The sequence below is a fragment of the Prunus persica genome, chromosome G7 (genome assembly GCF_000346465.2).
Source record: "Prunus persica cultivar Lovell chromosome G7, Prunus_persica_NCBIv2, whole genome shotgun sequence".
NCBI classification, from domain to species: domain Eukaryota; kingdom Viridiplantae; phylum Streptophyta; class Magnoliopsida; order Rosales; family Rosaceae; genus Prunus; species Prunus persica.
The window spans coordinates 17,908,711-17,922,606 of record NC_034015.1 but is presented as its reverse complement, the minus strand read 5'-3'; the positions used below and the strand labels follow the sequence as shown (position 1 = coordinate 17,922,606).

Here is a 13,896-nt window from a genome sequence, read left to right as displayed (position 1 = left end):
TCCTTTTGAAAAATAGTCTAGCCGTGCGGCTATACTCTTCTGGGACACGTGGAGCCTAGTCGCTGCAGGTTCCTTTTTTTTAATACAAAAAAAGGTACAGCCGCACGGCTATACCCTGTGCTTTTTAATATATATATATATTCTTTTGAAGTAGACACATGGCGCCTGTCCTCCTTTTTATAGTATAGCCGCACGGCGATACTCAGTTTTTTAATTTTTTTTATTTTTTTGGTTTTAAATAAAAAATAAAAAATAAACTTTTCATGAAAAGGTAGGCTACACCCTTTGAGTAGCATAGTATGTTTAATTACTTTGATTAGCAATTAACTTAGTGAATATTTAAAAAGAGAAATTGAATTACTATTCATTAAAGTAATATAATTCATGATCTTAATTAAAATATTTAATCATAATCAGTCATTAAATAAATAATAATTAAAATATAATTTCTAATTCAACTAATTAAATCTCCAATGCCCATTATGTAGTTACTAAAAATAAAATTTTTAAAAATTAATTAACCTAAACATCCTAAGTTTATATTTATTTTTCAAAAATTAGACCTCTCGCGACCAAATTTCGTCGGCAAAGATATTTTCGTCGGGGGAAACCTAATCCGGCGAATTGTGTCTGCATAGATCTTTGCCGACGAAAGTTCGTCGGGAGAAGTGTGCATGTTGTTTTTTTTTTTTTTTTTTTTTGAAAAGTATAAATTTTAAAAATATAAAATTAGTTTCTTTACTTTTTCTTTTGGCCAACTTCCTCCATTTAATATATGTAATTAAGTAATATCTTATCCTTTTTGAATTACTTTAATTAGTCGTAATATATATATGTGTGTGTGTAAGTACGTACGTACGTAGTTTCCAATAATACATTCGTGTTCTATACGCGTTTCCTTTTTTTAAAAAGCAAACGTACAATAGTCGTATTGTACATGTTTGTACGTATTTGTAATGCTTAATACACATACTTTTTACAAAATTTTCATTAAGACACACAAAGTTCACGTATTATACAAATAATTCTCACATATTATTGAATAAGAATAATGTAAGTTATAAAAATTATATTAAAATATTGTATAGTGACCTATTAATATCTACTTTGGATATGTTTAAACTAGCAAATTAATATCTATAAAGTACAAGCTAATGCTTTCTTTTATTTATTTATTAAATACTATATTTACATAGTATAGCCGTGCGGCTGTACTATATTTTTCCTTTTGAAAAATAGTCTAGCCGTGCGGCTGTACTTTTTTGGGACACGTGGCGCCTAATCGCTGCAGGTTCCTTTTTTTTAATACAAAAAAAGGTACAGCCGCACGGCTATACCCTGTGCTTTTTAATATATATATATATATATATATTCTTTTGAAGTAGACACGTGGCGCCTGTCCTCCTTTTTATAGTATAGCCGCACGGCTATACTCAGTTTTTTAATTTTAATTTTTTTTTTGGTTTTAAATAAAAAATAAAAAATAAAATTTTCATGAAAAGGTAGGCTACACCCTTTAAGTAGCATAGTATGTTTAATTACTTTGATTAGCAATTAACTTAGTGAATATTTAAAAAGAGAAATTGAATTACTATTCATTAAAGTAATATAATTCATGATCTTAATTAAAATATTTAATCATAATCAGTCATTAAATAAATAATAATTAAAATATAATTTCTAATTCAAATAATTAAATCTCCAATGCCCATTATGTAGTTACTAAAAATAAAATTTTTAAAAATTAATTAACCTAAACATCCTAAGTTTATATTTATTTTTCAAAAATTAGACCTTTCGCGACGAAATTTCGTCGGCAAAGATATTTTCGTCGGGAGAAACCTAATCCGGCGAATTTTGTCGGCAGAGATCTTTGCCGACGAAATTTCGTCGGGAGAAGTGTGCATGTTGTTTTTTTTTTTTTTTTTTCATGAAAAGGTAGGCTACACCCTTTAAGTAGCATAAATAATAATTAAAATATAATTTCTAATTCAACTAATTAAATCTCCAATGCCCATTATGTAGTTACTAAAAATAAAATTTTTAAAAATTAATTAACCTAAACATCCTAAGTTTATATTTATTTTTCAAAAATTAGACCTTTCGCGACGAAACTTTCGTCGGCAAAGATATTTTCGTCGGGAGAAACCTAATCCGGCGAATTTTGTCGGCATAGATCTTTGCCGACGAAATTTCGTCGGGAGAAGTGTGCATGTTGTTTTTTTTTTTTTTTTTTTTTTTTTTTTTGAAAAGTATAAATTTTAAAAATATAAAATTAGTTTCTTTACTTTTTCTTTTGGCCAACTTCCTCCATTTAATATATGTAATTAAGTAATATCTTATCCTTTTTGAATTACTTTAATTAGTCGTAATACATTCGTGTTCTATACGCGTTTCCTTTTTTTAAAAAGCAAACGTACAATAGTCGTATTGTACATGTTTGTACGTATTTGTAATGCTTAATACACATACTTTTTACAAAATTTTCATTAAGACACACAAAGTTCACGTATTATACAAATAATTCTCACATATTATTGAATAAGAATAATGTAAGTTATAAAAATTATATTAAAATATTGTATAGTGACCTATTAATATCTACTTTGGATATGTTTAAACTAGCAAATTAATATCTATAAAGTACAAGCTAATGCTTTCTTTTATTTATTTATTAAATACTATATTTACATAGTATAGCCGTGCGGCTGTACTATATTTTTCCTTTTGAAAAATAGTCTAGCCGTGCGGCTGTACTTTTTTGGGACACGTGGCGCCTAATCGCTGCAGGTTCCTTTTTTTTAATACAAAAAAAGGTACAGCCGCACGGCTATACCCTGTGCTTTTTAATATATATATATATATATATATTCTTTTGAAGTAGACACGTGGCGCCTGTCCTCCTTTTTATAGTATAGCCGCACGGCTATACTCAGTTTTTTAATTTTAATTTTTTTTTTGGTTTTAAATAAAAAATAAAAAATAAAATTTTCATGAAAAGGTAGGCTACACCCTTTAAGTAGCATAGTATGTTTAATTACTTTGATTAGCAATTAACTTAGTGAATATTTAAAAAGAGAAATTGAATTACTATTCATTAAAGTAATATAATTCATGATCTTAATTAAAATATTTAATCATAATCAGTCATTAAATAAATAATAATTAAAATATAATTTCTAATTCAACTAATTAAATCTCCAATGCCCATTATGTAGTTACTAAAAATAAAATTTTTAAAAATTAATTAACCTAAACATCCTAAGTTTATATTTATTTTTCAAAAATTAGACCTTTCGCGACGAAATTTCGTCGGCAAAGATATTTTCGTCGGGAGAAACCTAATCCGGCGAATTTTGTCGGCAGAGAACTTTGCCGACGAAATTTCGTCGGGAGAAGTGTGCATGTTGTTTTTTTTTTTTTTTTTTTCATGAAAAGGTAGGCTACACCCTTTAAGTAGCATAAATAATAATTAAAATATAATTTCTAATTCAACTAATTAAATCTCCAATGCCCATTATGTAGTTACTAAAAATAAAATTTTTAAAAATTAATTAACCTAAACATCCTAAGTTTATATTTATTTTTCAAAAATTAGACCTCTCGCGACGAAATTTCGTCGGCAAAGATATTTTCGTCGGGAGAAACCTAATCCGGCGAATTTTGTCGGCATAGATCTTTGCCGACGAAATTTCGTCGGGAGAAGTGTGCATGTTGTTTTTTTTTTTTTTTGAAAAGTATAAATTTTAAAAATATAAAATTAGTTTCTTTACTTTTTCTTTTGGCCAACTTCCTCCATTTAATATATGTAATTAAGTAATATCTTATCCTTTTTGAATTACTTTAATTAGTCGTAATACATTCGTGTTCTATACGCGTTTCCTTTTTTTAAAAAGCAAACGTACAATAGTCGTATTGTACATGTTTGTACGTATTTGTAATGCTTAATACACATACTTTTTACAAAATTTTCATTAAGACACACAAAGTTCACGTATTATACAAATAATTCTCACATATTATTGAATAAGAATAATGTAAGTTATAAAAATTATATTAAAATATTGTATAGTGACCTATTAATATCTACTTTGGATATGTTTAAACTAGCAAATTAATATCTATAAAGTACAAGCTAATGCTTTCTTTTATTTATTTATTAAATACTATATTTACATAGTATAGCCGTGCGGCTGTACTATATTTTTCCTTTTGAAAAATAGTCTAGCCGTGCGGCTGTACTTTTTTGGGACACGTGGCGCCTAATCGCTGCAGGTTCCTTTTTTTTAATACAAAAAAAGGTACAGCCGCACGGCTATACCCTGTGCTTTTTAATATATATATATATATATATTCTTTTGAAGTAGACACGTGGCGCCTGTCCTCCTTTTTATAGTATAGCCGCACGGCTATACTCAGTTTTTTAATTTTAATTTTTTTTTTGGTTTTAAATAAAAAATAAAAAATAAAATTTTCATGAAAAGGTAGGCTACACCCTTTAAGTAGCATAGTATGTTTAATTACTTTGATTAGCAATTAACTTAGTGAATATTTAAAAAGAGAAATTGAATTACTATTCATTAAAGTAATATAATTCATGATCTTAATTAAAATATTTAATCATAATCAGTCATTAAATAAATAATAATTAAAATATAATTTCTAATTCAACTAATTAAATCTCCAATGCCCATTATGTAGTTACTAAAAATAAAATTTTTAAAAATTAATTAACCTAAACATCCTAAGTTTATATTTATTTTTCAAAAATTAGACCTTTCGCGACGAAATTTCGTCGGCAAAGATATTTTCGTCGGGAGAAACCTAATCCGGCGAATTTTGTCGGCAGAGATCTTTGCCGACGAAATTTCGTCGGGAGAAGTGTGCATGTTGTTTTTTTTTTTTTTTTTTTTCATGAAAAGGTAGGCTACACCCTTTAAGTAGCATAAATAATAATTAAAATATAATTTCTAATTCAACTAATTAAATCTCCAATGCCCATTATGTAGTTACTAAAAATAAAATTTTTAAAAATTAATTAACCTAAACATCCTAAGTTTATATTTATTTTTCAAAAATTAGACCTCTCGCGACGAAATTTCGTCGGCAAAGATATTTTCGTCGGGAGAAACCTAATCCGGCGAATTTTGTCGGCATAGATCTTTGCCGACGAAATTTCGTCGGGAGAAGTGTGCATGTTGTTTTTTTTTTTTTTTGAAAAGTATAAATTTTAAAAATATAAAATTAGTTTCTTTACTTTTTCTTTTGGCCAACTTCCTCCATTTAATATATGTAATTAAGTAATATCTTATCCTTTTTGAATTACTTTAATTAGTCGTAATACATTCGTGTTCTATACGCGTTTCCTTTTTTTAAAAAGCAAACGTACAATAGTCGTATTGTACATGTTTGTACGTATTTGTAATGCTTAATACACATACTTTTTACAAAATTTTCATTAAGACACACAAAGTTCACGTATTATACAAATAATTCTCACATATTATTGAATAAGAATAATGTAAGTTATAAAAATTATATTAAAATATTGTATAGTGACCTATTAATATCTACTTTGGATATGTTTAAACTAGCAAATTAATATCTATAAAGTACAAGCTAATGCTTTCTTTTATTTATTTATTAAATACTATATTTACATAGTATAGCCGTGCGGCTGTACTATATTTTTCCTTTTGGAAAATAGTCTAGCCGTGCGGCTGTACTTTTTTGGGACACGTGGCGCCTAATCGCTGCAGGTTCCTTTTTTTTAATACAAAAAAAGGTACAGCCGCACGGCTATACCCTGTGCTTTTTAATATATATATATATATATATATATTCTTTTGAAGTAGACACGTGGCGCCTGTCCTCCTTTTTATAGTATAGCCGCACGGCTATACTCAGTTTTTTAATTTTAATTTTTTTTTTGGTTTTAAATAAAAAATAAAAAATAAAATTTTCATGAAAAGGTAGGCTACACCCTTTAAGTAGCATAGTATGTTTAATTACTTTGATTAGCAATTAACTTAGTGAATATTTAAAAAGAGAAATTGAATTACTATTCATTAAAGTAATATAATTCATGATCTTAATTAAAATATTTAATCATAATCAGTCATTAAATAAATAATAATTAAAATATAATTTCTAATTCAACTAATTAAATCTCCAATGCCCATTATGTAGTTACTAAAAATAAAATTTTTAAAAATTAATTAACCTAAACATCCTAAGTTTATATTTATTTTTCAAAAATTAGACCTTTCGCGACGAAATTTCGTCGGCAAAGATATTTTCGTCGGGAGAAACCTAATCCGGCGAATTTTGTCGGCAGAGATCTTTGCCGACGAAATTTCGTCGGGAGAAGTGTGCATGTTGTTTTTTTTTTTTTTTTTTTTCATGAAAAGGTAGGCTACACCCTTTAAGTAGCATAAATAATAATTAAAATATAATTTCTAATTCAACTAATTAAATCTCCAATGCCCATTATGTAGTTACTAAAAATAAAATTTTTAAAAATTAATTAACCTAAACATCCTAAGTTTATATTTATTTTTCAAAAATTAGACCTCTCGCGACGAAATTTCGTCGGCAAAGATATTTTCGTCGGGAGAAACCTAATCCGGCGAATTGTGTCGGCATAGATCTTTGCCGACGAAATTTCGTCGGGAGAAGTGTGCATGTTGTTTTTTATGTTGTTTTTTTTTTTTTTTGAAAAGTATAAATTTTAAAAATATAAAATTAGTTTCTTTACTTTTTCTTTTGGCCAACTTCCTCCATTTAATATATGTAATTAAGTAATATCTTATCCTTTTTGAATTACTTTAATTAGTCGTAATACATTCGTGTTCTATACGCGTTTCCTTTTTTTAAAAAGCAAACGTACAATAGTCGTATTGTACATGTTTGTACGTATTTGTAATGCTTAATACACATACTTTTTACAAAATTTTCATTAAGACACACAAAGTTCACGTATTATACAAATAATTCTCACATATTATTGAATAAGAATAATGTAAGTTATAAAAATTATATTAAAATATTGTATAGTGACCTATTAATATCTACTTTGGATATGTTTAAACTAGCAAATTAATATCTATAAAGTACAAGCTAATGCTTTCTTTTATTTATTTATTAAATACTATATTTACATAGTATAGCCGTGCGGCTGTACTATATTTTTCCTTTTGAAAAATAGTCTAGCCGTGCGGCTGTACTTTTTTGGGACACGTGGCGCCTAATCGCTGCAGGTTCCTTTTTTTTAATACAAAAAAAGGTACAGCCGCACGGCTATACCCTGTGCTTTTTAATATATATATATATATATATATTCTTTTGAAGTAGACACGTGGCGCCTGTCCTCCTTTTTATAGTATAGCCGCACGGCTATACTCAGTTTTTTAATTTTAATTTTTTTTTTTGGTTTTAAATAAAAAATAAAAAATAAAATTTTCATGAAAAGGTAGGCTACACCCTTTAAGTAGCATAGTATGTTTAATTACTTTGATTAGCAATTAACTTAGTGAATATTTAAAAAGAGAAATTGAATTACTATTCATTAAAGTAATATAATTCATGATCTTAATTAAAATATTTAATCATAATCAGTCATTAAATAAATAATAATTAAAATATAATTTCTAATTCAACTAATTAAATCTCCAATGCCCATTATGTAGTTACTAAAAATAAAATTTTTAAAAATTAATTAACCTAAACATCCTAAGTTTATATTTATTTTTCAAAAATTAGACCTTTCGCGACGAAATTTCGTCGGCAAAGATATTTTCGTCGGGAGAAACCTAATCCGGCGAATTTTGTCGGCAGAGATCTTTGCCGACGAAATTTCGTCGGGAGAAGTGTGCATGTTGTTTTTTTTTTTTTTTTTTTCATGAAAAGGTAGGCTACACCCTTTAAGTAGCATAAATAATAATTAAAATATAATTTCTAATTCAACTAATTAAATCTCCAATGCCCATTATGTAGTTACTAAAAATAAAATTTTTAAAAATTAATTAACCTAAACATCCTAAGTTTATATTTATTTTTCAAAAATTAGACCTCTCGCGACGAAATTTCGTCGGCAAAGATATTTTCGTCGGGAGAAACCTAATCCGGCGAATTTTGTCGGCATAGATCTTTGCCGACGAAATTTCGTCGGGAGAAGTGTGCATGTTGTTTTTTTTTTTTTTTGAAAAGTATAAATTTTAAAAATATAAAATTAGTTTCTTTACTTTTTCTTTTGGCCAACTTCCTCCATTTAATATATGTAATTAAGTAATATCTTATCCTTTTTGAATTACTTTAATTAGTCGTAATACATTCGTGTTCTATACGCGTTTCCTTTTTTTAAAAAGCAAACGTACAATAGTCGTATTGTACATGTTTGTACGTATTTGTAATGCTTAATACACATACTTTTTACAAAATTTTCATTAAGACACACAAAGTTCACGTATTATACAAATAATTCTCACATATTATTGAATAAGAATAATGTAAGTTATAAAAATTATATTAAAATATTGTATAGTGACCTATTAATATCTACTTTGGATATGTTTAAACTAGCAAATTAATATCTATAAAGTACAAGCTAATGCTTTCTTTTATTTATTTATTAAATACTATATTTACATAGTATAGCCGTGCGGCTGTACTATATTTTTCCTTTTGAAAAATAGTCTAGCCGTGCGGCTGTACTTTTTTGGGACACGTGGCGCCTAATCGCTGCAGGTTCCTTTTTTTTAATACAAAAAAAGGTACAGCCGCACGGCTATACCCTGTGCTTTTTAATATATATATATATATATATATTCTTTTGAAGTAGACACGTGGCGCCTGTCCTCCTTTTTATAGTATAGCCGCACGGCTATACTCAGTTTTTTAATTTTAATTTTTTTTTTGGTTTTAAATAAAAAATAAAAAATAAAATTTTCATGAAAAGGTAGGCTACACCCTTTAAGTAGCATAGTATGTTTAATTACTTTGATTAGCAATTAACTTAGTGAATATTTAAAAAGAGAAATTGAATTACTATTCATTAAAGTAATATAATTCATGATCTTAATTAAAATATTTAATCATAATCAGTCATTAAATAAATAATAATTAAAATATAATTTCTAATTCAACTAATTAAATCTCCAATGCCCATTATGTAGTTACTAAAAATAAAATTTTTAAAAATTAATTAACCTAAACATCCTAAGTTTATATTTATTTTTCAAAAATTAGACCTTTCGCGACGAAATTTCGTCGGCAAAGATATTTTCGTCGGGAGAAACCTAATCCGGCGAATTTTGTCGGCAGAGATCTTTGCCGACGAAATTTCGTCGGGAGAAGTGTGCATGTTGTTTTTTTTTTTTTTTTTTTCATGAAAAGGTAGGCTACACCCTTTAAGTAGCATAAATAATAATTAAAATATAATTTCTAATTCAACTAATTAAATCTCCAATGCCCATTATGTAGTTACTAAAAATAAAATTTTTAAAAATTAATTAACCTAAACATCCTAAGTTTATATTTATTTTTCAAAAATTAGACCTCTCGCGACGAAATTTCGTCGGCAAAGATATTTTCGTCGGGAGAAACCTAATCCGGCGAATTTTGTCGGCATAGATCTTTGCCGACGAAATGTCGTCGGGAGAAGTGTGCATGTTGTTTTTTTTTTTTTTTTTTTTTTTTTTTTGAAAAGTATAAATTTTAAAAATATAAAATTAGTTTCTTTACTTTTTCTTTTGGCCAACTTCCTCCATTTAATATATGTAATTAAGTAATATCTTATCCTTTTTGAATTACTTTAATTAGTCGTAATACATTCGTGTTCTATACGCGTTTCCTTTTTTTAAAAAGCAAACGTACAATAGTCGTATTGTACATGTTTGTACGTATTTGTAATGCTTAATACACATACTTTTTACAAAATTTTCATTAAGACACACAAAGTTCACGTATTATACAAATAATTCTCACATATTATTGAATAAGAATAATGTAAGTTATAAAAATTATATTAAAATATTGTATAGTGACCTATTAATATCTACTTTGGATATGTTTAAACTAGCAAATTAATATCTATAAAGTACAAGCTAATGCTTTCTTTTATTTATTTATTAAATACTATATTTACATAGTATAGCCGTGCGGCTGTACTATATTTTTCCTTTTGAAAAATAGTCTAGCCGTGCGGCTGTACTTTTTTGGGACACGTGGCGCCTAATCGCTGCAGGTTCCTTTTTTTTAATACAAAAAAAGGTACAGCCGCACGGCTATACCCTGTGCTTTTTAATATATATATATATATATATATTCTTTTGAAGTAGACACGTGGCGCCTATATAATTTCTAATTCAACTAATTAAATCTCCAATGCCCCCCAAGGCCCAAGGCCCAAGTCTTTGATTAATATTATTATTAGTATTTATTATTGCCAAATTCAATGAAAATCCTTTAGCAGAGCCCAATAGCCCACTCCACCAAGGTTAGCCGCACTTACTAATTCATCATGGTGCTTTGTTTATAAAGACCTTTATAGGGTTGTGGATTTTCCATGTGGGATGTTGAGAAAAGGCACCTCAAATCAAGATCCAACATAAAAATCTTGCTAGGATCATGGGCTGCTGCGTCAAAGAAGATGAGAAGTTACTGATTTATGAGTTCATGCCGAACAGAAGCTTGGACACTCATCTATTTGGTTAGTTTCACTGGACTTTATCTTTGTAATTTGCCTACTTTACTTAAAGCCACAATTCAATTCACTTGAACTAAATGTTCAGGGCACACGGAATCAAAATTATTATATTGATACACAGAATCACTGAATTATTTTCAATACACAAACAGTCAAGCAAGACATCCTGCAGATTTAATGCTCAGAAATGTAAACTGAACTGTATAATACATGAGTACATTTCAGTTCTCTATAAAGTAGAAGAGACAATCTTGAACTAGACCTGAAATCAATTTTGAATCTGATTATACCCCTGTTTCACTATTGTTCATACAAATGTTTCAATATCTTCCATAGCAACGTTTTCATTGTACAATGCATGGGATATATGAATGAAACTATTGGTTATATTTCGAATGTTTGCATTTACAAGATCCGGCGAGGAGACCTGAGCTTGATTGGGGCAGACGCTTCAATATTATTCAGTGTGTTGCTAGAGGGCTTCTTTATCTCCACCATGATTTGTATTTGAAGGTCAGTAACATTCTCTTGGATGAGAACATGAACCCCAAAATTTCAGATTTTTTATTGGCACTTATCGTTCAAGGGACACAGCATCTAACAAATACTCAGAAGGTTGTGGGAACACTGTAAGCATCATTCCTTTTCCTATTCTTGGAAGAGCATCACAACTCAGATTTCAATGTTCAGCATATTGTCATTCATATCAGTGTATTAGTGAATTTATATGGAAGCAGAGATAACATGTAGGAAATCTAGCTGTACCATTCATTTTATTTAGAACCCTGCAATCTTAACTGAAACATTTGTTGCATGCCATTAAGATATAAATTTTGTGGCACTTTTCTGAAGACCAGAAACAAATAAAGAATAAATATTGTCAGTTAAGTACTAATGAATTGCCTTTGCATTGGCTATATGTCTCCAGAGTATGCCACAGGAGGGATATTTTCTGAAAAATCTGATGTCTATAGCTTCGGGGTCTTGATATTGGCGATTATTAGCGGCAGGAACAATACCAGCTTCTATTACTTTGGAAAACATCTAGGTGTCCTAGCTTATGTAAGTTCACACTCTAAATCCTACAAGCTAAGTACAGCAGAGTCTAACAAGTCTAGCCAACATACGCGAAATTTTGTCGGGCATGGTACTGTGGAATTAAGGCAGGGGATATGACTTGGTTGATGAAGTATTGGCTGATTCATATTCCTCATCAGAAGTGATGAGATGTGTGCACACTGGGCTTCTCTGTTTAAAGACAAGACAATGCTGCAGATAGGCCAACCATGCCAGATGTATTTTTTTTTTTTGTGTGTGTGGATATAAGTTGTGTGTTGTATTCATTGCAAAATTTAGCTTCAGTATAGGAACCCCAAAAGCACGAACACAACTATTTTAATCTGGACCACGTTTTCTCATAAACGTGCCAAAGCTAATCGCGTGCATGCATTTCTCACCCGTGCACATTCTATGATCTAATCATTTACAGTATATAAACATGTTAGTTTATGGGAGAAGAGGTTTAGGAAATGGTCGGTTTAGTGTTTAGGACAATAGCTTAACTTGGAATGGAAAACTCTTGAAAGAGTAACCAAGTAGTTCTATTTGAATGAAGTAGAGGAAAGGTGCAAGGCTTTGGATATAGGACAGCTGTAGTTTTCAGCTTAATTACTTGAGTTGGCTGTAGGCATATTTATACAGATGCTAAGTCGGCAATTTTGCTTGGACAAGTCGGTTGCGCAGTAACCGACTTATCTAAAGTCATTTTTAACAACAAGTTAGTCCTATAATTCTAGAATTCTCTAGTTACAATAACAATAAATAATTATTAGGATGGTTCTACTAAGAGTCAACCAACTCTTACTTAGTAATTCTCTCAATTATTTTAGAATTTTCTAGTTTTATCACACAAGTGTGCATTAATATTTAACACTCCTCCTTAATGCACATTTGTGTTATTCCGAGTATGTTTCGTAGCAGTTCGAATTTTGGTCTTTGAAGTGCCTTAGTCAACATGTCTGCGATTTGCTAATTTGTCATGTAGTACTTGAGCTCAACTTCTTTCTTTGCTGAAGTGATGCTTGATGACGATATGCTTTGTCCTGCTGTGCTGTGGAACATTGGATTCTTCGCCATTGCTATAGCAGACTTGTTGTCACAAAGTATTTCAGTAGCTTTTGTTTGGCACTCTCCCATATCTTCAAATATTCTTCTGAGCCATATAGCTTGACATGCTATACTTGCTGCTGCTACGTACTCGACTTTTGCTGATGATTGTGCCACGGTATCTTATTTTCTTGATGGCCATGAAAATATACCAGACCCAATTGTAAATGCATAGCCTAATGTGCTTTTCATGTCATCCACTGATCCAGGCCAATCACTGTTGTGTAGCCAAATAGTCTTGGATCTGTAGTGGGTTTATACTGTATGCCATAGTCAATTGTGCCTTGCAAGTATCTTAATATTCTCTTTGCTGCTCCATAGTGTATCTGGCTTCGATTTTGCATAAATCTTGATAGTAAGCTTGTCGTGTACATGATGTCGGGTCTTGTTGTTGTCAAGTATAGTAAGCTCCCAATGAGACTTTTGTAAACTGATTCTTCTGGTTTACTTGATCCATCTTCCTTTCTTAATTTCTAATTGGTGATAAGTGGAGTAGCCTCAGTCTTGCTTTTGAAAGTGAGAACCTATCATCTCAGGTGAAATTTTTTAAGTCATGTAGATTTGTCATACAGAACTTTAAAATCTTGGTCGCTTATGTATGTTCCTGTTGAAGCCACTGCTTGTCATCTGCTACGAGTATATACACCCGCAATGTAGAGAGAGAGAGAGAGAGAGAGAGAGAAAAGAGCTAAGAAGTGGTATTTTGATACACTGATTATATATAAAAATATCAAACAGCTTGCACTGAATTAGTATGAAACCTTCAACTTGAATGTCAGTATAAAATCCAATTCCTTGTTTAAACGAACAGCAGGAGGCTGTTTACTTAGATCAAGTCCGGACCTGTCAGGTCGGGTAATTCCTGCAGAACCTACGTGTACGAACCTACACGGAACACAAGCAAAGAGATTCTTTAAAGACTAAAACAGAAAGTGCACCTAGCAGATCAATTATGTTTAGTCATAAGAAGATAATCCAACAAAATGAAAAGAATGTGAAACCTAGGAGTAATAGGCTCTTTTAGA

General features: G+C 29.8%; 1 long non-coding RNA gene across 1 annotated transcript; it reads left to right on the top strand.

Moving 5' to 3' along the window:
- On the top strand, positions 10,584-12,674 carry LOC18770705. Its single transcript, XR_002272620.1, has 3 exons — positions 10,584-10,708; positions 11,118-11,218; positions 11,634-12,674. It is a non-coding gene; the product is annotated as an uncharacterized LOC18770705 (long non-coding RNA).